At 44.2% G+C, this 25,034-nt stretch overlaps 1 long non-coding RNA gene across 3 annotated transcripts in view; it reads right to left on the bottom strand.

Moving 5' to 3' along the window:
* LOC123392476 overlaps window positions 1-24,743 on the bottom strand; it is a 706,642-nt gene extending 681,899 nt beyond the window's left edge. Inside the window, exons 1-4 of one of the 3 annotated variants that reach the window (XR_006607196.1) lie at window positions 24,420-24,743; window positions 16,628-16,801; window positions 11,212-11,318; window positions 10,535-10,682 (exon numbers count right to left, since the gene is read on the bottom strand). This is a non-coding gene — a long non-coding RNA (uncharacterized LOC123392476). The remainder of the gene's footprint in view (window positions 1-10,534; window positions 10,683-11,211; window positions 11,319-16,627; window positions 16,802-24,419) is intronic. The other 2 variants (XR_006607197.1, XR_006607195.1) reach the window with 2 other exon arrangements.
* Between the last annotated feature and the right edge of the window lie 291 nt (window positions 24,744-25,034).

The raw sequence follows: 25,034 nt of genomic DNA, 5'->3' as shown, positions 1-25,034 counted from the left end.
GTGTCAGGCACTGAGGTAGCAGCAAAAAATGTGACAGACAGGGAGCTCGCATGCGGCTTACAGCCTGAGTAGGATGAGGGGCGAGATGACAAGCAAACGCACCAAGTAATTACCATTTGTGACAGGAGCCATGAAGGAAGCAAAGAGGACACTATGATGGCAAATAACACAGTGGACCAAGTTGTTTGGGGTTTTTTTGTTTTGTTTTGTTTTAAATAAGGTGGTCAAAGAAGGACTCACAGAAGAACTGGCCTTTAAACCAAGACCTGAAAGGCCAAACTCCAGCCACAGGAAGAGCCACTAGAAGAATACTCTAAGGAGAGAAAAAAGAGTAAGCAGCAGGAAAGAGCTCTGCTCTTTTCTAGAAATAGTCTGTGGGGGCGTGGAGCACAGAGAGCAAAGCAGAGAATGTAGGAGAGAGGATGAGCAAGGAAGGCTGGAGCCACGGCACGCCGGGTCTCATAAGCCAAGGTAGGAAATTCAGATTTTACTCTAGGCAAAAAAGCAAATCTACAGAGAGTCCAAGCGGAGGAGAGACACATTTTATCTTTTCATTTCTTGGAAGATGCCGCTCTACATGATGCCAGGTAAGCAAGCACAGAAGCAGGGAGCTCACTTGGAAAGCAGGGAAGGGGTGCGTGCAAAGGGATGGTGTCCTGGGCTCTAGTGAGGGCCTGGGTGACAAAAGAAAAAAGATACGTGGACTTGTGACCAGTTCAGAAGTAGAACTAAGAACATTTGTCAATAGATTAGATTTAACTAGAAGGAAAAAGTGGTGTTTGAACCTAGGTTTGTCATTTAAGGCTCTGGCTGGCCACCCTAGAATTTAGAGAAATTTCTGAAGACCTAGAATGAATGGGAGGTGATAAGTGACAGACTCTGGCTGAATCCAGGTAATCTGAAGTCCAAGCAAGTTGGTAGACCTCTCTAGGCCTTGGTTTTCTTATGTACAAAAATGGGATAATGACACCCACAGTGTCGAATGACGAAAGGGATTTAGGGAGTACAGAGCCTGACACATATTAGTTCTCCATAAATGTTAGTTTCACTCTTTCTGAAATAACAAATCTCATTTGGGAACACATACAGTCCTCTGAAGACTTTTTTTTTTTTTAACTTAGTCCACTATAAGACAGAAAGCTTTCAAAATATTCTAAATAAGTATTTCCTAACACAAATTAGTAGCACGCATCATTATTTCATCATTAGAAAACCTATAAAGCCTTTTAGAAGATTATTTTCCTTTCATTTCTTTGTTGTTGTTTGACTCTCAAAGCTAAACTCTGGTTTTATTGTGATTTCATCTAGAGAAAAATCTTCATATTCTTAGTTATTGCCTCAAAAGTACGTCAACTTGATGAAATGAACTAAGGAAAGACTATGGATTTCTCAACCACCCATTATGTTAAATTTCAATTCTAGGTCCAAACAGTATTTCCAAAGTGACTGAGTCAACAGAAAGAAAAATAAAGCCCCCGCTTTTTGTTTGCCTGGGGAGGAACCACTCAGGAGCCACAGAGAAGGCAAGAGTGTAGGTATTACAATATACAACCACTTAACCCCGCCAGAATCCAAATTCGTTATCTTTTCCATACCCAACCATAGAAGAGCAGGAAGCAGCTCTGGGGCTCCAGCTGATGCTCTAAGACAGTAAGGTCTTGCCCTGTCGCTCATCCCAAACAAATGCTTTCACTGTGGAGACCTGGACCGTGAGTACTTCATGCAATCACCTAAGATCTTCCCCCAACACACATAAACATGTATGCACAACATGCATAAACGTGTAGATGAAGTCTTTGAGCAGTGATTTTGTTGAGTTGTTCACTGGTAGAGCCAAACTCATAGAAAAAGAGAGGGTAATCACTGTGATTTCTAGCCTAACACGTTCACTGGAGAATCACACTTATACCTTACGGAGAAAAAAATTGTTTTTCCCTCAAGACAAGTCACTGGGAGACTAGATCACAAAGGTTTCAATTCTTACTCAATTTCTTATTCAATTTTCCAAAATAAAAGTAGAATGTATATACAACTTCTTGGGAACTAAGCAGTGCAAAAGAGGGGTGTCCCTACAAAACCATACCCACATACTCGCTGCACTACTAAGCATGCTTTCCTATGAAAAAGATGAACAATGCCCAACTACTGATAACCAAAGAACTTGCTTTTCTAAGAGAGGGTAGAAGTATAATATGTTTCTAAAGCTAAATATCTCCTCTCACAGAGACTGTCATTTAAATTCCTGCCTAGCAAAGGGATTTTTATGGAAGGTTAATGCCTCCTATAACATTTATCCTGGATGGTGGAGCTTTTCGCATAATTTTCTGGGCTTTATTCCTGCAGTGTTATAGAACCTTATCTTCCCTCTAATAGCTTGCCAGTAAAGACCCAGTGCATATAAAGGCAGTCGTTATTTCTCAGTTCAAGCCCTGATTTAATGAAATTCCAAATCTCTCGTAAAAGGAGGCTTGGGGTTAAGCCACAAAGAAAAAAAGAGGCAGGCCAGAGGTGAGCGGTTTTAGCCCTGCCTGGGTCTGACTTATGGAAGGTTACCCAGGCCAGAGCTCTGGCCGGTGGAGGATGCCTGAGCCTCCGAGGAAGACCACTGGTCAGGCCAGTGGACTAAGTCAAGGATGGCAGCACCACTTTCTTTAAAGGGATCTTCAGCTGGAGGAAGACTTTCCATATACTCCCGATTTGCCTTTGAACTCACTTGCCTTTTCATCATCTTCCTAATCTCCTTCATTATTTTGACCTTTACTAGAGACCCAAGCATTTCATTCAAACATTTCCTTCCCAGGCACTTCTCTGCCTTTCCTTCTTCATCCATAAGTTAGGCAACACTAATGATAACAGATTGTATTTTCCAAAAATAGCCACAGTAGCATCTCTGGTCCTACCTGCCCTTCTGGGACCTTGCCACTTTCCCATGCAGAGGCGGAGTCTGTTTCGCCTCTCCTTTATACCGGACTTTGTGACCACCTTGCTGAATAAAATGCACGAAGTACCTGACTTCAGGGGGAAGGCAATGAGAAGCAACAGAACTCCTGGCCCGTTCTCTAGAACCCAGCCACCAAGCTGTGAGAAAGCCAGAACCAATCTACATAGAGGACACCTAGCTGAGGCCCCTAGCTGACAGCCAACCTCAACCAGCAGATCTGGGAGTCAACAGGTCTTCAGATCGTGCCAGCCCTTAGCCTTTGAGTCTTCCAAATGGGGTCTCACATGTTATGGAGCACAGGTTAATCAATTCCACTCTTCCCTGCCCAAATTCCTGACACATGGAACGGTGAGCATAGTAAGAGTTGTTTTATGCCATTTCGGGGTAACATCTTTCACGGGGATAGTTCATGGAGCATCGAGGCACTGTAACCATATCCTCTAAGAGATCTACTATGTTTGCTACAGAGCTTGCTCTCCAGCAAAGGCCCCCTCAGGTATATTCCAGTGGTCCTTGAGCCAACCCTTAGCCATTCAGTGAGACACTGGGTGGGGCAAGGTCTCTGGAGACCCCACACACAGGTCCTTTCTTGTGGCCTCAGCTAAGTTATCTAACCCAAGTTTTACAATTTCATCCATAAAACAGGACTAATAATGTCTACTTGGGAAACCAAGCACGTGAAGCTCTTACACACGCTAGGAGTTCTAAAACCCCACTGTCACTAATAGAGAATTCTTCCCAGTGCATGCCTCCTCCAGGAAGTCAGTACCAGCACAGAACTGCTTGTTCTCTGCCCCTCCACATCATTCCTATAGATGCCTTCTAGCAAAACTTCCAGGAGTCAGCACAACATTTCAGAAGGACCACTACCTAGGGCTCAGACACCGCTGGCCATTGTTAAGAGCTACCCCTTCCCCGTCATATCTTTGTGCACTTGGATTATGGATTCCCACATGCACTTCGTATCTACGAATCCACAGAGGAGCAGAGGAACCTCACGGGAGGAGGGGAAGTCACACTCTAACCTTCTTGCCCCCTAAACGACCTAAAGGTCGTTTAAGACCTTTTTCCTCTGACAGAGTGGCAGCAAAGTAGGAAAATACAAGAGAACCCTAAAAGGGAATTCATTGTAAGGGAAATGGAGTCGGAATTGGCAAATGAGACACAACACTGGATTAAAGGAAATAATTCTTGGCACAACGTGTAGTAAGTTGAACCCCTCACAGACACATCAAACTGGAGCCAGAAGCAGGTTTGTCGGAAAAACAGCTGCATCAGCCCTCGTAGAAAGTTGTACCCTGTGAAGCACAGACAGCTTTGTTCTAGAACTGTGCAGTTTCATCCAGGAGCTACTAGCCGTAAGTGGCTACTAAGCACTTAAAATGTGGCCAGTCCAACTTGAGATGTTAACATAAAATATACACCAGATTTCAAGGACTTCCTATGAAAGAGTATTTCTTTAATAATTTCATATGCATTACACGTTGAAATAATACTTAGGTATAATGAGTTAAATATCATGTTACAATTCATTTCATCTGTTTATTTTTTAATGTGTCTGCTAGGAAACTTAAAATTATATATGTGGCCCACACTGTATTTCCACTGGACAGTGCCACACTAGAACATCCTTGCCTAGGATACAGGGTACTGAAAACCAAGTTGGCTGGAGCCATTCTATAGATCTATATTCACAATGGGGTGACAAGTCCTAAAACTCTTGGGGTCCGAAGAGCTTCCTCACACACTCCTGTGGAGAACCACCAAGGCTCAGCCACGCTTTCAACAGCTGTCCTCCTGCACTAGCCACGTGATGCTGGCCACACCCATGGCATGGGGGGAGGGGAGGGGCGCGGATCGCTGGCTGAGGAACCACACCTCCAGGAGTGCATCTTGGTCTCTGCTCTCCCTTTCCAGGCAGGACACAGAGGCGGGGATCAAGGAGAACCAAGGACTCGTGAACCTGGGGATTCTAAGAATAGTGGGGAAACAGAAGCCTCAGAAAAGGCAAGAATTTCAGCTAGGAGACTGAACTGAATCGCAAACCATGGTAACGTGGTGTTAAAAGTCACATAGCCTTATTTATAGTCCTGGATTATCAAAGCACCCTCCTTTCTGTTACATGTATGGTTCCTTTCTACTTATGTATTTGTTCCACATAATAATAATAGTTACCACTGAATGGTGCTGTTATACATTCCATATAGATGTTGAATCATCTCTAAACCCCTAAAACACAGGCATTATTATCTACATCTTACAGATAACAAAGCTGAGGTATGGAGCTGTTAAATCTTGCTAGAATTCTAGTAAATGACAGAATGTGGATTCAAACGAAGAGGTCTCCTTCCAAATCTCACAGTCTGTAGTTTTCAGGAGCCACAGAATTCTAACCAACAAATGTGCTATAATTTATTTGCATTGATTAAATATGTACTTAAACTTGTATGTGTACGCCTTTGCAAAGATTCAATGATGCTAAAATCACGACAGATAGAAAGCTAGGACTAGATTTCCACTTTTCACACTGAGCACTCTGACCCTCAGTTTCCTCTCCTATAATACCTACACTTGATGACAACAGGGATGGATTCACTTCTCGGTTCTGTACCTACCCTAGATCCTATGGCCCTTAGACATACAGTCTTATCAAACTAAAACAGTCCTTTAGTTATTCAAAAGTCACGTAGCAGACATGGTTTCTCTTACATGGTTTACTCTTCATTGTGAAGGCAGCAGAGATCACTTTTAAGCTGGGCATTAGATAATCAGATTTGCATTTTAGAAGGATCCCTGTGGGGTACTCTCACACACACTGGTGGGAGTGTAAATTGATACAATCCTTTTGGAAAGCAATTTGGCAAAGTGTACTAAGAGCTCTAAAATGTTTGACACAGTAATATCACTTTTGTGACTACACTGAGGAAATAATCCTAAAACCAGAAAAAGCTTTATGCACAAAGCATCCACTGTAGTATCCATAATGGCAGAAAAATGGCAATGACCTCACTACCCAGCAACAGGGGAATGGTCACACAAGGTTAGCACATAACCACGGGGCAGCACATGACTCAGCCACCTAAATTTTATTCATGACAAGTTACCAATAACATAAAAAAAAAAATGGTAATTTGCTTGTTAGTATTAGCAACACATCTTGTGGTAGGTTATAAAAATGGCCACAAATCCTTCTGCCTAGATCCATGCCCTTACAATAGGATGCTGCAGAATCTCTTATTAGGAGGTAGAATCGATTTCTCCATCCCTCTAGTGTGAGCAGACCCTGTGACTTGCTTTGGCCAATGAAATTTTAGTAAATGAGATGCAACCGGAAGCTTGCAAAGCACTTATGCTTTGGCACTTGCCTCTTACTTGCTTGGAAGTCTTCCATCACTCTATGAAGAAGCCTAGAGATAACCTGCTCTATGAGGAGAGATACTTTGACTCAGTCCCTCCTATGGCCCCACCTGGCAGCCGGCCAAACCCAGAAGCAGAGTCGTCTAACTAAGTGGCAGCAAAACACAGATGCACAATTGAGGCCAGCCAAGACTAGCCAAAGAACCACATTGCTGATCCCAGCCCCAATCACTCCCCCAGACAATCAGGAGCTAAATCAGTGGTTGTTACTTTAAGCTACTAAATTTTAAGACCATGTGTTAACACACCAAAAGGTCACTGATACAATACTGATCATTTTTGAAGCTAGGAAACAAGTACATAAGGGCCAGCATTCATTCAGATATTCTTTCTGCTTTTGTGGGTTTCATACATTCCATAATTTTAAAAAATTCAATACATATACACATTTAAGCTAGAGGAAAAGTAAATGTTAAGTAAAGCATTTGAATGCAAATATATACGTACATATAGTTTGATCATAACGATACAAAAGAAATTTTCCATAATAAAATACTAGGAAAAAATATACCATTGGTTGCCTCTGGATGCTGAGACTATTTTTTTTATCTTGTATGTATTTTCTGAAATATCTGTAATAAGCCTGATTTACTTTATTCTGAAAATGAATATTTACAAATCTATTTATTTCATCTCACATCCCCCAACATTTTTTTTTCTTTCCAGAGAATACATGGAGAAAAATTGGAGGGGTGAGAAACTACAGGCAGAGAGACAAATTCAGAGGAAGTTAAAGTAATGTAAGGGGAAAGTTACCAGGGTCCAAAATCAGGGCAACTATAATAGAGAAGGAAAGGGATAGACAGGGGCAGGGAGACAGAATCCATAATGTGAGACATCAGCTTGCACTGGAAGGACATTTAACCTGGACCAAGGAAGGGCTTCAGTGGGACCCAAGAACCCAAATTTAAAATGCACTGAAATTTGGATTTAAGTATGTAAACACATCTCTCAAGACAGGAAATCCACAGGTTTCATGAGATTCTCAAATGGTAAATGTGATCCCCAAAGCTGAAAACCCATTAAGCCTTATCTCTCTGTAAACAGGGAAGAAATCAGTTTGGTCTTTAAACCATACTCAAATCTGACCAGTCATAAGACAACCTGAACAGGATGCTGAAATGATCAGAACACAGTCAAGGGCTTTGGTCCCCAAAGCATGACCTACTTGTGTGCATGATGGCCCAGGCAATGTCAACCTTCTCATCACATAACTCATCACATGCACTTTCCTGCTGTCCCTCAGAAGCTGGGTTGCACTCTGGAGAAAGCTAAATCCTGTGGACCATCACTTCCAGGTGTCAGAGCCAGAGGTCTACCTGGGAACTCTGGCCTTCCGGAGAAGCATGCAAAACCAGCTTTTCTAAATCTGAGGCTCAGACAGAGTTCAGCACTGCCTGGTTCCAGCCTCACCTTCAACCTCCACACTCTCCCTCCTTCTTGTTCCCCTTCACCCTGGCCTATTCCAAGTTCCCAAGAAGTTGTGCTTCCTCCTACCCTAGGAGCTTTGCATATGCTGTTCCCCTCACTATTCCACTCCCCTCCAACAGGTAAATTTATCTTTCAGATCCTAACCTTAATCAGTCTTTCCCCACCCAAGGAAATGCTCCTGATATATGCCCTCTGGGCACTCAGCACAGATCAAGTGTTGTATTTCTTCTGTGATGACTGAATTAACCTGCCTCCTTCACCAATAGGAATTATAATAAAAACCAACATCACTGGAATGTTCACTATGTGCCAGACCCTAGAGGAACTGCATAATATACATTCATTTATTTTATTAGCATAACAATCCCATGAGGAAAATGAAGGGTAGAAGAGAAACAACCACACTAGGATTCCCTAGCAAAGTAAGAAGCAGTGTTGGGATAGAATCGGACAACCAGCACCTGGAATCCGCACGGGCCTGGAGCTCAGGTCTTTTCACTGATGTATCAGAAGGGGATGGAAAAACCAGCACAAGATCTAGCGCTTAACAGGGACTCCAGTAGTGGTGACTAAACTGGGCTCACCTAGCCTTGAACTACACTGAAGAAATCCAGACCTGGGGACAATCTTATGAACCAGCCTCACCAACTCCCACAGAAAAGGAATAGGAGACCCAGAGAGGGAAGGTGGTTTTCTTAAGGTCACACAAAATCAGGACTAGAATCCAGATCTCCTAACACAGCCCCATCCGTTTTTCTACCTCATTAAATGAAAACTTAAAATTAAAAATATTAAGTATAAAATACTTAGTAAGTACATTTAAACCAATAAAGAAGTATGACACTCCCTTTCCCAGTCCTGACTTTGCTGCAGAACCGGAAGGGAAGAGAGATGGGTGGATAACCGAAGAAAAATATTTCTTTAGTCATTTGTATTTGGAAAAAAGTACAAGGATTATAGAAAATTGCTATTCATGTAAATTGCTCCCTAAAAAATGATTCTTTTTTTCCCCCTCAATTTACTAGTGTTGAGCAGTTTTTTAACTCAAAATAACCTTCATTTAACAAGTCTGTGTCTTAACTTTACAATTATTTCAATGTGATCATCTGTTGTCAATTACTTTTGTTAGCTCATTGGCGACTTCACTTGTGCTGATCTTGATTTATACAGTGGTGCACCAGAATGGGGGTCTCTGTAGACCCACAGCAATGCAGCCTTGGACCCTCATCACAGCTGGGGAGGCTCTTTGGATGTCACTGTAGCTGGGATGAGGGAGGTTTTGATATTGGTGAAAAGGGTAGGTGGGTTTTACATTGTTCGTAGATCCTCACTGCTGTACTTATAAAGGCTCAATTTGTAGAACAAGTACAGTTATTTTTAATTCCTCAAAGAATTGGGCTGCAACCAGAAAGATACCAAGACACTCACCCAACCATGCAACATTATCTTCAACTTGCTTCTTTATATCAGGGAGAACTTCAGCTAAGACGGATGTCAAAAGATTACTATTTTCAGTGATTCCAAGGGGCACATGTAACCCAGTGTGTATGGCCACAATGTCCACAATAACCATACTATGGAAAGAGCCCAGATGTCCATTGACAAATGAATGGATAAAGAAGAGGTGGTATATATACAGAATGGAATACTACTTAGCCATCAAAAATAATGAAAGCTTGCCCTTTGCAATGATGTGGATAAAACTAGAGGGTATTGTGCTGAGCAGAGTAAGTCAGAGAAAGACAAATACCTTATGATTTCATGCATATGTGGGATTTAAGGAACAAAAAAGAGAAAGAAAAATAAGATAAAAACAGAGAGGGGCAAATCATGAGACTCTTAACTCCAGTAAACAAACTGAGGGTTGCTAGGTAAATGGGTGGTATGCATTAAGGAGGGCACTTGAAGTAATGAGCACCGGGTATTATATGCAACAGGTGAATCACTAACTTCTACCCATGAAACTAATAATACACTATATGTTAACTAAATTAAAGTTAAAAACTAAAAATATATATATTCTTATTGTCTAGGGGCACCTGGCTGGCTAACTTGGTTGAGCATGTTCTTGATTTCACAGTCATAAAAGCTTAAGCCCCACACTGGGCATAGAGTTTACTTTAAAAAAGAGAGAGAGATTCTTATGTTCTAGATTTAGAGCTGTGTTTCCTTGGAATGTTTTAATAAAGCCTTCCACAATGCCTTCAGAATGTTTTCTTTCCCAGTGGGTACATAGTTTCATTTTAGCTTAGGGGACAAGGCTTTTTTAAACAGTTCCTACCAGGCTCTGAATATCAACGTTGAATTTGGTTAACTTCTGACCACAGACATACCTTTTAAAAAAATCCTTTCAACCATTGGGCCAGGTGTCAGCTGGACAAGCAGTAACTATTCCTGGCAGTACTCAACAAACCCATGGACACAACAGGGCTCCTCCCAAGGCTACAGAAGATACTACCCTCCCAAGATACAGAGCTACTTTCCAAGATAACCAGAAGAAAGACACAATTACCTTGAGAGCAGGCAACAGCTACTAGAACCCAAGCTGCAAAGGAAGTATAACTTACATTTCTGTCCAGCCCTATTTTTGAGCACACCCCTCCCCCACAAAGGTTGACAAACCAATTTCTCCGGACACAAAACCAGACCAAGGAGAGGCAATAGCTGCCCCTGAGAGAAAGGATGGATAAACGTTTCCTCCGCCCAATGTGAATTTGGAACTGAGGGGACGCCGCGAAATCTTACCTTCCTGCCTCGACCAGGCACCGCAGACAGAGCTGACTTTGGTGAGAAGTCTCACCCTGCTCCGGCTTCTTCGGGTTTCCCAGGATGCCAGCTGCAGGTTCCAGAAAGACCGAGGTGTCTCAGCAGGTCCCATCCTAGTCACCAGACACTGCAGAGGAGGAAGAATGATTTTCCCCCAGTCCCTGTCTAGGGACTGCTTGGCTGAAGCCCCTTTCTCTCTCTCTCTAGGGCACCTTTTAACAGATAAGCTTAATGAGGTTAAAGGTTCTCCACTGTGGCCACTTGTTCAGCCCTAAAACCAAATTTTTTTCATATGAGGCCTTCACGTGGACCCCAGTCCAGATGAAGACTGACAGACAGACCCGAACCCCATCGACCCGAACCCGAACCAATTTCTAAACTGGACCCAATCCGAAGCCAGTCAGGTCAGGCTTCCAAGTCCCCTCCACCCCACCGCCACACCCTCTTACCCCGACCCCTACCCCCACCTCACCCGCGTCCGGTTTCTAAATCAGACCCAATCCAACCCCAGACCGGTTCCGTTTCTAAATCGAATCCAGGCCGGATTTTGAGTCCGACCCAGTCCCACAGGGTGTTTGCAGACAGGCCTGAAAAAGAAATGTTCAAAGCCTGAAAAGGCGCAAAAGCTGCAGAGCCAGACTAGGCCCAGGACTTACCCACCACCTGCCTCCAGGGGCCTCCAGAACCACGGCCTCCACAGGGACCCCGCTCGCTCGGTGGCACCTTGCTCCTGGGCGCGGGGGGTCTCCCGTTTCTTCTGACACTAGGAGTGTTAAAAGATAAACTGAGGCCTATTAAAAATGTTGACTTTATTTGAGCAAAACCGGTTCCGAGCCCAGGCAGCACAAAGCCGGAAGTGGCTAGCAGTGTCCACCAATAGTAGCTTGGGAAGAGGGTCTTAGACAAGTAGATGCAAAGTCAGGAAACTATTGATTGGCTATAGGTGAAAGCCCAGTCGGCTGTTTTCTACTGGTTGTCCTTAGCATTTCGATTTCCTAACCTGGAGGCACTGAGGGGCTTAGATCTTGGTTGGCTTAGGTAGGCTGCCCACAGCATTAGAGGGACATGAGGCTACTGGCTTCCTTGTTTAATTAAATTATTTTTTTTTAAGATTTTATTTATTTACTTGACAGACAGAGATCACAAGTAGGCAGAGAGGCAGGCAGAGAGAGAGAGAGAGGGGGAAGCAGGCTCCCCAATGAGCAGAGAGCCCAATACGGGGCTCCATCCCAGGACCCTGGGATCATGACTGGAGCCAAAGGCAGAGGCTTTAACCCACTGAGCCACCCAGGCGCCCCTTGTTTAATTAATTTAATACTGTTAGAATAATATACTTACCCCCTTTAAGAGATAAGTATACTTACTAAAAGCCCATAGATGTGAGTGATTTGCCCAAGGTAACACAGCATGCCCCCAGGTCGCCTGAATCAGACCTAGAACTCCATGAGAAATATGCCCAAGAGTCAACAACACGACCCCTTTTCACAAGGCAAGAGGGAAGAGGTTAAGGCAAGAAGCTAAGGCCAATCAACACGGTGACATGCTAGTGAGCTACAGAGAATCCTGGTCATACTGAATGAGATCCAAGAGCAGCTGCCTCCCATAGGGCCTCATAGGACCACCACAAACACTTTGCAAGAAGGCTTCTGTCCTTTATTCCAACATCGCCTCTACCACCAGCAATGACATCGAAGCTCAACCCTGGCTTATTTTAATGCTCTGGATTTTTTAAATGCCTTCTCCCTGAAAAGAGCTGTGGAAAAAGTTCATCATGTGCTCTTTGGAAAGCCTCTGCACCCAGAATAGATGCCTTCATGGTTAGATGCCACCAACAAAGCCCACTGCCTCCTAATAAAAGAAAACAATTATGAGGTCTCTTCAAAATGTTCAAGAAGTAAATGACAAATGTTTTGAAAAGAGCATTGGTAAGCAGGAATGGGTCTAGAGGAACTCACCAAACTGAGACAAAGGAATGTTTGGCATGGAATAGAATAAAAGGGAAACTGGAGAGATAGAAAAGCTGCCTTAAATATTTCAAGGGCTATCTTGTGAAAGAGAAGCAAGGTATATTCCAGATGTTTCCAGGGAACAGAAAAGTAACAACCAAGCCTGCCAATCAATGACGGGGCAGGCTGGGCAGGAAAGTACAGGGGTTAAGAACACAGCTTATGGGCGCCTGGGTGGCTCAGTGGGTTAAGTCACTGCCTTCGGCTCGGGTCATGATCTCAGAGTCCTGGGATCGAGTCCCACATCGGGCTCTCTGCTCAGCAGGGAGCCTGCTTCCTCCTCTCTCTCTCTGCCTGCCTCTCTGCCTACTTGTGATCTCTCTCTGTCAAACAAATAAATAAAATCTTTAAAAAAAAAAAAAAAAGAACACAGCTTATAAATCCTTTCTCCGCAACATATACAGCCTCAGTTTCCCCATCTGTAAAGTGGTTGTGGCAATAATACTTCCTATCTCTTAAGGTTGTTGTGAGCATTAAAAAGATCACGAATCTCAGCGGCTTAACACAAAGCCTGGCACGCAGTAAGTCTTCCATATGATGTCATCTGTTGTCCCTGCTGTTTAGAGGAAGTGAGTTCTTTGTCCTTGGGCATATTCAAGAAGCAACTGCCGATCAACAAGCCATGAAGCTGTGTTGGGAAAGAGATTCCTGCATTAGACAAAGGATCGGATTAGGTGATCTTAAGTTTCCTTCCATTCTTGGCTTTCACATTCTTTGCTTCATTGAAACTGAGGTTAATTTGAAGGCCTCTATTGGACTACCCTGGCAGGCTCCAGCTTTGGAGCTTTGTTTTTCCACCTTTGTACTTCCAAATCCTTGCTGTGGAGCAGAATCTGGAGAGCATGTCTCGAAGTGCACAACCCAGGAAGGAAAGCTTCTTTTGCTTGTCGGCTGCATTCTTGGAATTCCCAAGATTCCAGCCCCTTTTCCTCCTCGCATTGTAAACATGAGGTTCTTGTGGGGAGGACAAAAAGGTCGCTTACCAAACAGCGTTTGCTCCCAGGCTCTGATCTGAATAATTCAACTCATCTTCAGTGAGAGCACCAGGCCTGGGGATGATCTCAAGCCATTTGACAGGCACGGTGCTGATTTAGGCTAACAAGGGGCCATTGTCTGAGCACAAGAATGGCATCCTGGCTTCTTGGTGAGAAGAACCAGGTATGGGAACATAGCACAAGTCCAACTGACTCATCATCACCAACGGCACCAGTGGCAGTCAAGTGCCTTCCCAAATTCCCCTTTTAGCAGGACCAAGCCCTTGAGCAGGAGGAGGAGGCATTTATTGGGGATTGCTACAAATTCGGCTTTACTGCCACTGCCTTTATAACCACAATATAAAGTAACTCCCACAACACAGTGAAGATAAGCTCTTTAAAGAAAATATAAAAGCATTAGCTTGGCAATTCACCCAAACCTCATCATGCACCATAGACATTTTTGAAGTTTAACAAAGAAAAGCACATCATTAAAGAATACTGCTCTATCACCATTCTTATGCAAATCCTTCCAGATAGTTGGGTGGAAAATTCCATCTAACACGCAGTAAGAAATAAGTGTTGCAGGGTAGAAATTTCAGCTATACTGAGTGCATCTATCACTTGTATAATCCAAACTACTGTATGTGCACTGACTACAGAATTAGTATTGATCCATTCACCATGTAAACATCAAGTACTTTCTATTATTACTTGAAATAGCATGCTATCACAATTTCTATTTCCTCCTTCTATCTTAAATAGAAGTATTGCACATTAGCCCTTTCCTTCATGTACTTTTTTGCACAGCTATCTAACTACAGTGTTCGGTGTGGTGCTGAGTTTCCTGCAGACATCTGCAGTATTAGCATTAAAGCACTTTATTTTCAAGTCCTCTCTGATGGAAGACAATACAACTTTCATTTACCCAAGAAACCTGTTACCAGAGCTCCTCTTAGAAACAAGCGCATTCTCCCCTCCTCTCTTTCTCTCTCTTTCTCTCTCTCTCACATATACACACACACACACACATCATCCTTTGTTTTCTACTCATCCCCATGCTGAGATCACCACCATCGGTATGCACCTCCAGCCCCGCCCCCCAAGAGGACAGGACCACCAGGTCTCTGGAGCTCTGAGTAGTGGGAAAAGATTTGCCAAGGCTGAGAATGGTATCTGATTTCAGGATGACTTGTTATGGAAGCTCAAGATTTGACCCCTGGTTGCATCGTCCAAATGTCTGGATGCATACAGAAAAATTACTTTGGAGAATCAGTTCTGATGTTTGAAAGCATATAAAAAACATAGCAAGGAGTGAGCCTTCTCTTTCCCCTCTTCTGTTACCGCAGCATAACAGCAGGAGGAAATTTGGAGTGGGTTCTGGACCCTGGAGGGTCAATTTTCGCTCAAGTAGCTCGGAGCTACAGCTGGCATAATTCGCATTCTCTGGTGCCTGTGGCATTCCCTGGGTACCACAAGCATCCTAACTCAGGGCACAGTGCTTCTTGTTACCTTTGCCATGATGGGAACGACACATGCTGCGTGTGACTTAACTAGATTTCCAGGGTCTTCAGAACCCAGCAGCAGCCCTAGTCAGAACACATACAATTTCATTCCTGTCAATGGGAATCTACACATTGCAAGCATCACCTGCCACAAAGCCAACTTTCATGAACGTTTGTAATACCCCTTTAACACAATCCAAGTTGTACAACACCATTGTCCTCTTTTACCAACATGTGAAGCCTCCAAATTTTCGTCTGAAACAAAACAAACAAACAAAAAAAACCACGAAAGCTGTGGCTTCGTTTAATGGAGAGAAAATATCCAGAACAAGCCAAGCACTATTCAGCCACCAGCCACCAGCCTTATGCCCAAACTCCTCTCGACCAATCCAAAATAATATTATTATTATTATTATTATTAACGAATTAATTGAAATTTTTCTTCATAAGTGACAGCTTTGTTACCAGACTCAACAGATGTAAACTCAAACAGATGAAATTGTGTAATTGGATGGTGCGTGTTTAATATTCAAAGAGAGTGTGAGGACCTTATAAAGGAACTGTGCACCTACTTCTGCCTCTCATAAATCTCCATCTTTATTTTGCAACATCAACTATTCAGTCTCTTGAATGCTCAGCTGTGTTTGGAGCAACAAAGTTTTATTCGCCCCCCTACAAAGTACCCCTTCCAGAAGTAGGACCTGATTTAAGATATGCGCATGCGCACTCTCTTTCTTGTGTATAATCATTTGGCCTAAACTCCAAAACCTCAAAATAGTGAGTGGATCAGGTTGTTCCAACAACAATCACGTTAACGTTTGGGGAAAATATAATTAATTAATTAGTTGATTAACTGGCTGACTGACTAAAATAAAAGAAGGGTAGTAGTAACCATTGTTGGTTGCCTCTCCCCTCCCCCTTCCTTACTAGCAGCACCCTCTCTAATTTTGAGCAGGTAACCACCCCTCAACAGAAGGCAACCCTCTCCCTACCTCAGGGTGAACTCATGAACAGGCAGTCACTGCTGGAAAGAATCCCACTCTCTTGGCAGTGACCAGTCTAGGAGCGGACATGGGCCTCAACTCTGACAAACAAGACCGAGGGAATTGGACTGGGCCTTCAAAAGAAGGTTTCTTCACTCTTATGAAGAGGTGTGATGGAGAGTCCACCAGCAGTAAAAACACTGTGCAGGACTGGATGTGCACATGACCCCTGAGCCCCAACAGTCATATTACGCAAGAGGCAAAAAGTCGTGATCCCTGTCAAGCTGCTGAATTAAGCAACCCTAAAACAACCCTACCCTGGGCTTCTTGTTTTTAAAAAAAAGATATAATAGTCCCCACAGCCCTTATTAGAAGGGGATTTGAAGACCCCCGGTGGATACTTGAAACTGTGGATAGATCGTACCCAATCCAGTACATACTATGCTTTTTCTTTTCCATACAAACCTACCACAAAGTTTCACTTCTAAGTGAAGAGTAAGAGATTAACAACAATAACTAATAATAAAATAGAACAATTATAATGAGAGACTATAATAAAATTCATGTGAATGTGGTCTCTCTCTCTCTCTGTCACTGCACTCACCCTTCTCCGAGCAATGGTGTGAGGTGACAGAATGCCTCTGTGATAAGACGACATGAGGTGAGTGGTTTGGTAGATGTTTGGCTCCTACTGGTCTTCTGAGGATCCATCAGAAGAAGGATCATCTGCTTCCAGACTACAATTGATGGTGGGTAACTGAAAATGAAGAAAGCAAAACTGGGGGGGGGAGGAGGGCTATTGTCATTATTTTCCTCATGGCTGGGGTTCCCATTACTTCAATCAAAAGCAGCTTTTCTGCCACAGGTCATTGTCATCCTTAGAGATTGGTATGGTGAAAAACGACTCTCCACTCACTTCCTGTCTTGCTGCATCCTTGCCCCAGACAAACTTCTTGGTTGAAATGGGCACATTTATGTATTTGAGAAAATGCAGGTTAATGATGCTCTAAAAATAAATAAATAAGAGGTACTAATGAATCTTTCCACTGAGCACCTTCTCCAAAGAAAGAAAAATCCCATGATAGCCTATTAACCAAAATCTGCCCTGTGCACACCCAAGAACATCCAGCCGTGTGTGGCTACAAGAGCTCCAAGATGGCCTCCTTATTAAAAGCTGAGGGAGTGATTACAGTGTAAAAGAGATGCATTCGTTGGAGGCCCTGGTGCTTCACAGGTTTTAGGAAATAAAGGCCTCGTTCTACAGTAGCGTTTTCCAGGCTTGTTTGGGCACAGACGCACATTGCTTTCCTCATGGAGAAGGTCAGGCAGAAATACACAGGTTGAAGAGGGGCGGGGCCTTTCCTCCACCAGCTCAGTCGAACCCAAAGACTGCCCTGAGTCATTTCCCCTGAATCGCTAGGACTCCTGGGGTCATTTCAGAAATGATCATCTAAAACAAGAATGAGGGGGCCACTTGTGTTTTGCGTAATAGACTATTTTAAGCAAGAAAAAGACATGAAGTCTTAAAAGTTTACACAAACAAAAATGCGTGTGAAGGAATGATGAGGTGCTCTGTCAACAGAGGAGAAATGGCCACAGCAAAGCCAGTGAAGGAAGACTCCCCACCTCTCGGTCAGGATTCACCTGCAGTCCTCCAGAGTATGATCACCTGAGACTCTAGGCTGGGAAGAGAAAGACGAGCAACTAAACATAGTTTGAGACCTCTACAGGAAGACGTTAGGGAACCTTAGGGTCAAAAAGGTGGGGTTATACCATAAACAACATTAAAAGGCTAAAGACAGCTTTGGAGAAAATATTTGCAGCACATGTAACAGACAAAGCTTAAATATTCATACTATATGGAATCTACAAGTCAATTTAAATTTTTTAAAAAGACTACTCAATATAAAAAATGAGGAAAGAATATGGACAATTTATAGGAAAAAAATACAGGTGACCAATAAATACATGAAAGGAATCTCAGTTCCATGGCTAATTAGGGAAATGCAAAATGAAACAATGCAACACCACTCTCAGCCTTATGTTTGCAAAAATTGAGAAGACATAATATCCAGGGTTGCAAATAAAGTAGAGAAATGGGCACTCTCACACATCTGATGGAAGTGTGAATTGAAACACAGTTTTGGAGGACAATTTGGCAATGTCTATCAAACTTAAAATGCAATTCCATTTTAGGAGTCTGCCCTACAGATATATTTGCACATGGCGGTAAAGATATAGCTACAAGGATACTCACTGCAACATTGTTTGTAATTGCAAACACACAGGAAACAATGTAAATGTCCATCAGAGAGGACAGATTAAAAATGCTCTGGTCTATGCATGAAATAGAACAGTGAGCAAACATTAAAAACAATGAGGTAGATATGGATGTGTTATTATAGAAGCATCTGAAATGTAAAAAAAAAAAAAAATGAATAAAGAAAAGCACATGTTCCAAGAAAAATTTTAAATAAAAGATAATGTGCATATATCCTCTTTTTAATATATCTAATATGATGTCAGGAATAAAGTAAATACCCAATACATATTGGAAGTATAAATGGCTTATAATTATTTGCTAGAGGAATGAATGGCTGATGAATAAATAAATGATGAATGTACATGTAAACACGAAAAATTTGAAAAGATACCCAAGGTTAGCTCAGTGTAATGGGAGGAAGAATCACTTTTCACATAATATCTTTTTTATAGATTGTTTTAAAAACTTTACAGTTGTAATTTTCCCATTAACAGAAATAGAAAAGTTAAAGATCCATCTCTGTTTCTGTTTAAAGATGTTAAAACCTTAATACTGAAAGACAAAGGAAAGACATAATGAAAATATTTGCAACATATGTAACGAAATTAACGCCACTGAACATAAAGGGCTCTTACCAATCAATAAGACAGAAATAAACGCAGAAAAAAATAATAAATAGCCAAATCCTGTGTGGTCAACATTGGCAATTGTCTACCTATAATCTATTCTTTCTTCCAAATAGACCCATATTAGAGGATGGGCCAGCCATATGTTTATTACCCAAATGAAAAAGTACAAATGACCAAAAATCTTGTGAAAAAATATTCAATCTCCTATAGTCAAAGAACTACAAATTAAACAAAGTAAAATACTTGGATTTTGCTCATAACATAGGCCAAAACAAGGAAAAGATTTCTATTATCCGGTGTTGTCAAGGACTTGGAGAAAGGCATTCTCAAGCAAAGTCAATGGGAATGTAAATTGGCACAATAATTTGGGCTGTAATTTGATATACCTTATCACAGTTGAAGCATATTATCTTCAACCTAGAAATTCCACTTCTAGGAATCTGGCCCACAGAATCCCTTACACAATTACCCAAGGATCCATATGCAAGAATGTTGTCTAGAGGCTTGTTCACTAGCAACAATCTGGGAAAACTTTCCCCTGTTCATCAGGAGAGCTGTAAATAAGCACACAAGGATCTCTGCCCTGACAGAGACTTTGTTCAGTTGGAGGCAGAGACAGACGATAAACAAGGACATTAATAAGCAAGATACGTTCCAGTGACATAAGTACTATGTAAAGGAAATAAAATTAGGTGATATGATAGAGCATGTTTGGGGGTACAGAGGTGGACAGGGCAGAGGCGAGACTATTACACATGAAGCCATTCAGGGATGACTCCCTGGAGGGGAATACTGAGCTAAGATCAGAACGATGACCAAGAACTAGCCCAGCAAATAGAAGGCCCAGAGACCCTGTAGGAGGAAGACAAAGGATAACCAATAAGAAGGAGAAAGGGAAAAGATGAGACTAGAGAAGAGAGTTTTGGAAGCCACTGGGGTACTAAGCAAGGAGGGACGTGACCAGGTTTGCCATTTTTAAAAGATCATTCTGGCTGCCAGGTGAAGAATGTATTGTAGGAAAATACCAATGAGAGAACGGAGAGAAGTGAGGAGGTCCTGGCAAGATGGACTGGGGGCTGAGCCCAGGTAGCTGGCAGTGGAAAGTGAGAGAAGTGTCCAGATAATGGCATACTTTGGAGGTAGAGCCAACAGGATTTGCTAGTGGATTGCCCTTGGCGTCTGACAGTAAGTGAAGAAGGAATTGAGGATGGCACCAAATTTGGGGCCTGAACAACTGGGTGGGCTGGTGGTGGTATTTACTGAGATGAGAGAGCCCGGGGGGGGGGGGGGAGGAGAAGTTTAGTAGAGAAATTCCAGAGTCCATTTTGGACTTGGGAAGCTTGCATGTCCTATGAGACAGGCAAGTAGAGATAAAGTAGGAAATTAACATATATATTTGCAAATGCAGAGAGAAAAATCTGGGAGGTTATCCACGGACCCGATAAAGGGATTCTCTCCAGGAAGTGCAACTGGGGGTAGGGGGAGGGGAGATGAAGAGGAAAGAAGCTACTTCTACATTTGACTTTATATACATTAATAAGGTTTGAAATTGTTACAATGAATATGTATTACCTTTGAAATTTAAATAAATGAATATAAATAAAAGACTAACTGAGTGATTTTCAAATTTTTCCGCAGAGCTTTTTCTTCAAACAAAATCTTATCCAGAATGCTCTTCCCACTGTCATTATTCAGGCGTCAGCTCAAATATCACCTCAGAGAGACCATCCTTAAACAGGATCTAAAGTATCTCCACTTCTTCCTTCCCCGCCAAGTCACTCTGTTGCATGCCCCGTTTTATTGTGTTCATATCACTTACAACCCAAAACTGACCTATTTGTCTGTTTCCTGGCCTTCCCTGCTAGAATATAATGGTCAAGAGCAGGGAGGTTGTATGTCCTGGTCTCCAAATAGCTCTAGAATCTGGAACACTGAGTTGCATACAGTAGGCACTCAATAAATACTCCTTTGATTAAAAATGAACTCCAGTTTGTCCTCAGGATAAAAAGCTGAGCTGCTTCAATGGAACCAAGGCTAGGGGTCCAGAGTCTTGTCTCTCCCTTTCTCTCTCTCTCTCTCTCTCCACTCCCTTCCCACCATCACTGGCTGCCTTAGGGTATATCCCAGGAACCCCCAGGGCCCTGAAAGAAACTGCAAAAACCACAGGACTGTCTGATGGCTCAGATCTTTTCCAGTTCAGACAGTCTACAAAGGTCTGACCTGAGCCCTCCTTCTCAGTTTCCACCCGGGACCACCACAGTAGGTCTCATCCAGACTCAGGGAGAGCTCTACCCATCTCCACATCACCTCCACTAGGCCAGCTGGCCTCACACAGGCCACCCTCTGCCAGGTGCTCCAGACTGTGCCGACTAGCCCCTTACAGCACCTGCTCATGGAGTCACCAGTGAGGGACAGCCCCAGCTCGGCCCCAACTCAGTTCCACACTGGGTACAGGTGCACCCAGAAACAGACGTGGGGCTTGTTCTGCAGGGGCTGCATGCGGGAGATAACTCAGGTCATAGTCAATTCCCTGGCCTTCTAGTGGCTCTTATAGGAATGTGGTCAAGTCCAACTTAGTCCCTAGTTCTTTCTCAAGCCTTCCAAAGTGTCCTGAGGCCACACAGTCAAAATTAAATAAAGACTGGCTGTCTTTGTGCATGCAGTCGGTTGCTGTCTTTGTGAGATATGGGTGATGGAACTGCCACGCCTCCAAGAAAGAGAAATGCCATCTGTCTGCCTCACTTGGCCTCCATGTCACTTCAACCAGAGGTTAGTAAGCATCCCTAGGCATTGTCTTCTGTCCATTCTGTGGTCCAGAGAGACTAGTTCTCACCCTCAGACCGCGCTGCTCCCCAGCCTCAGCCAAGGCCAGGGGTTTCCCTATGCACCTGGGTGTAGGGCCAGCATCTCTCAGCAAGAGTCCCGAGCAGAACCAAGAGCAGTCACTCATTCACTCTATGTAAAGGTAAGTCCCTGCCACTCTCAGGTCCTTGGCCACACATCAGAATCCTCTTCCTTATACCCACTGTCTCCCATGACTACTAGGTGTACCTCTGCTTCTGGGTGGGCTGAGGGTGGAACTTAGGGTAGGCAGATCCTCAGGGATAAAGCCCGAGAGACCAGAGTAGTGAGGAGGAATCTTGCGGTCCTCACTGCAGTGATTCTCAGGAAGGAGAGGGCTGGAGGAACGTGGCTGGCCCCTTCCCCAGAGCCCAGCGCGTGGTGCTCAGGGGCCACCTGCTGGCAGCTGGGGGCATGTGTGACTCTGGGGAGAGGGTTGCTTAGACCCAGGGCTCCTCCAAGGGCACACACACACACACAGGCACCCCAGTACACGGTGTGCATGCATGCGCCCACACAGAAACATACATCCCACATGCCCCAGCATGCATGTGCATACACAGAGAGCCATGCATACATGCACATGCCCATGCAGATATGAACACTAGCATGCAAGCAGACAGACATAACAGAATTATATACTGCTCATAAGCGTGCACCTGCACACCCCCACGGGCACACAGCTTGCATATACATTAAAGCATGTGCAAAGACATTAAGGTGCATATATACTAGTGCATATACAGTAAGGCATGGGCCCCTACTGAGCGCCTCCCTCCCCAGGGCCCTTTCTGCAATTCCCTTCCTCCCAGTCATCACGAAAGATGGAAACCCACATGAATTCTGCCCCTCTGCTCTCCTGCTCTTTGCAGTAGACAGTGCTCAGTCTGTGGCTCCATTACCAAGAGCCCCTCAGAGGACTGCGGCCAGAGGACCACAACCCCACCTCTGTGCTTAGCTGCCAGCATGCATCTCCCCTCGCCTGGGACCTGGGAGTGTGGCCAGCAAGGGTGTGATGACAGAGGTGTGCCTCAACACCATGAGAACAAAGATTCCAGGGCCCTGGTTGACTGTGATGTCAATATGGGATGCTCCCCACCCAGTCCCAGAGCAAGGTGGGCCACAGCTGCACGGAGACGGGGTCTACAAAGGTGAGAGGTGACACTCTGGAACTGTCTGAGAAGCTGAAGCTGTGCAGACACCTCCAAGGGTTGGTTTAAGGGCTGACAGAGCCTCAGAAGCCCAGATTCAAGGACAAGGAAGGCAGAACATATTCACTGAATGCCTGCTGCCTGTACAGCGCTATTCCCACACTCATTCAACGTCTACTTCTCTTATGAGGCAGGGAAGCTCATGAGTCTTCCCATAACAAGACATCACCAGGTGCCACTCTTTCCCTTCTTAAATATGCCTCTGTTTATTCCAGGGATGCACCAACTGGTCCAAGCTCCCATTAGCTCTCGTCTGGGCCAGTGGCACAGCCTCCTCCTCGCGCCCTTCCCGACTCTTGTCCCCTCCAATCTGCCCTCCCTAATTCACACAGATCAGTTTTAACAACACAGAGCTGAAAGTCTCTTTACTGGCTTCAGTGACTTCTTGTGCTAAGGACCAAGACCAAAACCCAAATCTCTGCTTTGCACCCTCCCCTACTTCTTGCCTCTCCTGTCTGCCCTTCCACGCTGGTCCTTCTCACCCCTCAAATGTCGCCCCACTTCCTCCCACAGCAGTCACTTTGCACATGCTCTTCCCTCTACTCCCCATCCGCACGCCCTCGCCTGAGAAAATCCGCCTTCCCCTCTCTCCCCAAACATCATTTCCTCCTGATGCCTTTCTTGTCGCCTGACCTCCTCTCCCTGGCAAACACTCCTAACTCCCTGTGGTTCTATTATAACACACAGCAGCACTTGCACTGACCTATCCGTGCTGTTATGTGACTTCCCTCTGTCTGCTCTGTCCCCTAGGCTCTGAGCTCTGCCAGGGCAAAGACCTTGTCTCTTGCTCATTCTTTTATACCCAAGTTCCCCGAAACTGCACGCGCTGGAGAAGTCCCTGGTTGGAATGATCCAAGCCAGCCCATCCTCCCATCAGCCCTGGCCAACTCAGCAGAAGAGACTGTGCATTTGTTTCTACCTTGGCAGGCCTGTCCTATTATCGTTCTTGAGCAAAATGATAACAACCTGATTGGCAAAAGGCCGTGCTTACCTGTAAGCCTGGATAAATGGAAATAAACCCACTAACGGAAGAAAAAGAGCAGCCGATATGAGCATCATCTCAGGAAGGCAGTGGAAGCATTTTAATGTGCAGTCCCAAGGGCATACACAATAGAGCACTGACCAAGTAAGACTGTTAAACTTCTATACGTCTTTTTAGATATTCACCACCCAAAGGACAGATCAGGCCTCTCGGAAGTCCTGAGGGCTGGGGACAGAGAACTCGGGGGCAGTCACGCCTCCTCCATAAGAGCAACCATACAACCCATGGAGCCTCTTTAGAAACTATTAAGACTTTCAAGACCATGACAGCAGAGCAGTAGCCAAGTTCAGGGCCTTTCTGTGTAACTACACAGGCGGCTGATCCTGCTCCTTCGCCCTGGAAAACCGGGCAGCCCAGAACCACCCACACATCATCCAATTCTGGAAACAGTCACTTACTAAACACCTCACCTGTGCCCTGTTCTTGCCTGCACGGAGCTCAGAGCCTGCGAGTGGGAAAGCAGTCAGTGCACAGCTGCAAAGAGAACTCCGTGTGTCTTCACTCCCCTGGAGGCAGAAGAGGAGGACGGGCCCCTCCCAGATCCCAGAATCTCAGGGGTGAACGACGATCTGCTAAAGTGCAAACACGCCCAGGAGATGGTCTCATGCACGGTGTCCTGAAGATGACTTCACTCCTTCTGCAAGAGCCTGGCTGCATTTTGGTGGGGGGAGTTAGAGAAAATCTGGCTAAAGACAGCTCGCCCAGTGCTGCCAGGAAGGGAGGGTCCTTAGAGCCAGACGTCCCCTTGACTGTTTCATGACAGTAAAGTACACTCTTTCAGGAATTCTGTTGGAAGCAAAACTGCTTCCTGACAATTCTGCATCTCTGTGCCAGCGGGAGCGTGAAGTTTGCGGGTTTCCTCCCCCAAGAACCCTGGTTGCAGTGTTTTTGCCAAAGAAGAGCCAGGGAAGACATCAAGGCAAACTTCAACTCCCCACATGCAAGGAAAATAAAAGCCACCCTTGGTTGTCTAGCAGCCTAAAGCAAGCCTGTGTCATGAGCTTTTACATTTCGCTCTCACATGA

This window comes from Mustela putorius, unplaced genomic scaffold (genome assembly GCF_011764305.1).
Source record: "Mustela putorius furo isolate JIRA1106 unplaced genomic scaffold, ASM1176430v1.1 tig00000580_pilon_pilon_pilon, whole genome shotgun sequence".
In the NCBI taxonomy this organism is placed as follows: domain Eukaryota; kingdom Metazoa; phylum Chordata; class Mammalia; order Carnivora; family Mustelidae; genus Mustela; species Mustela putorius.
This window is presented reverse-complemented; position numbering and strand designations above follow the sequence as displayed.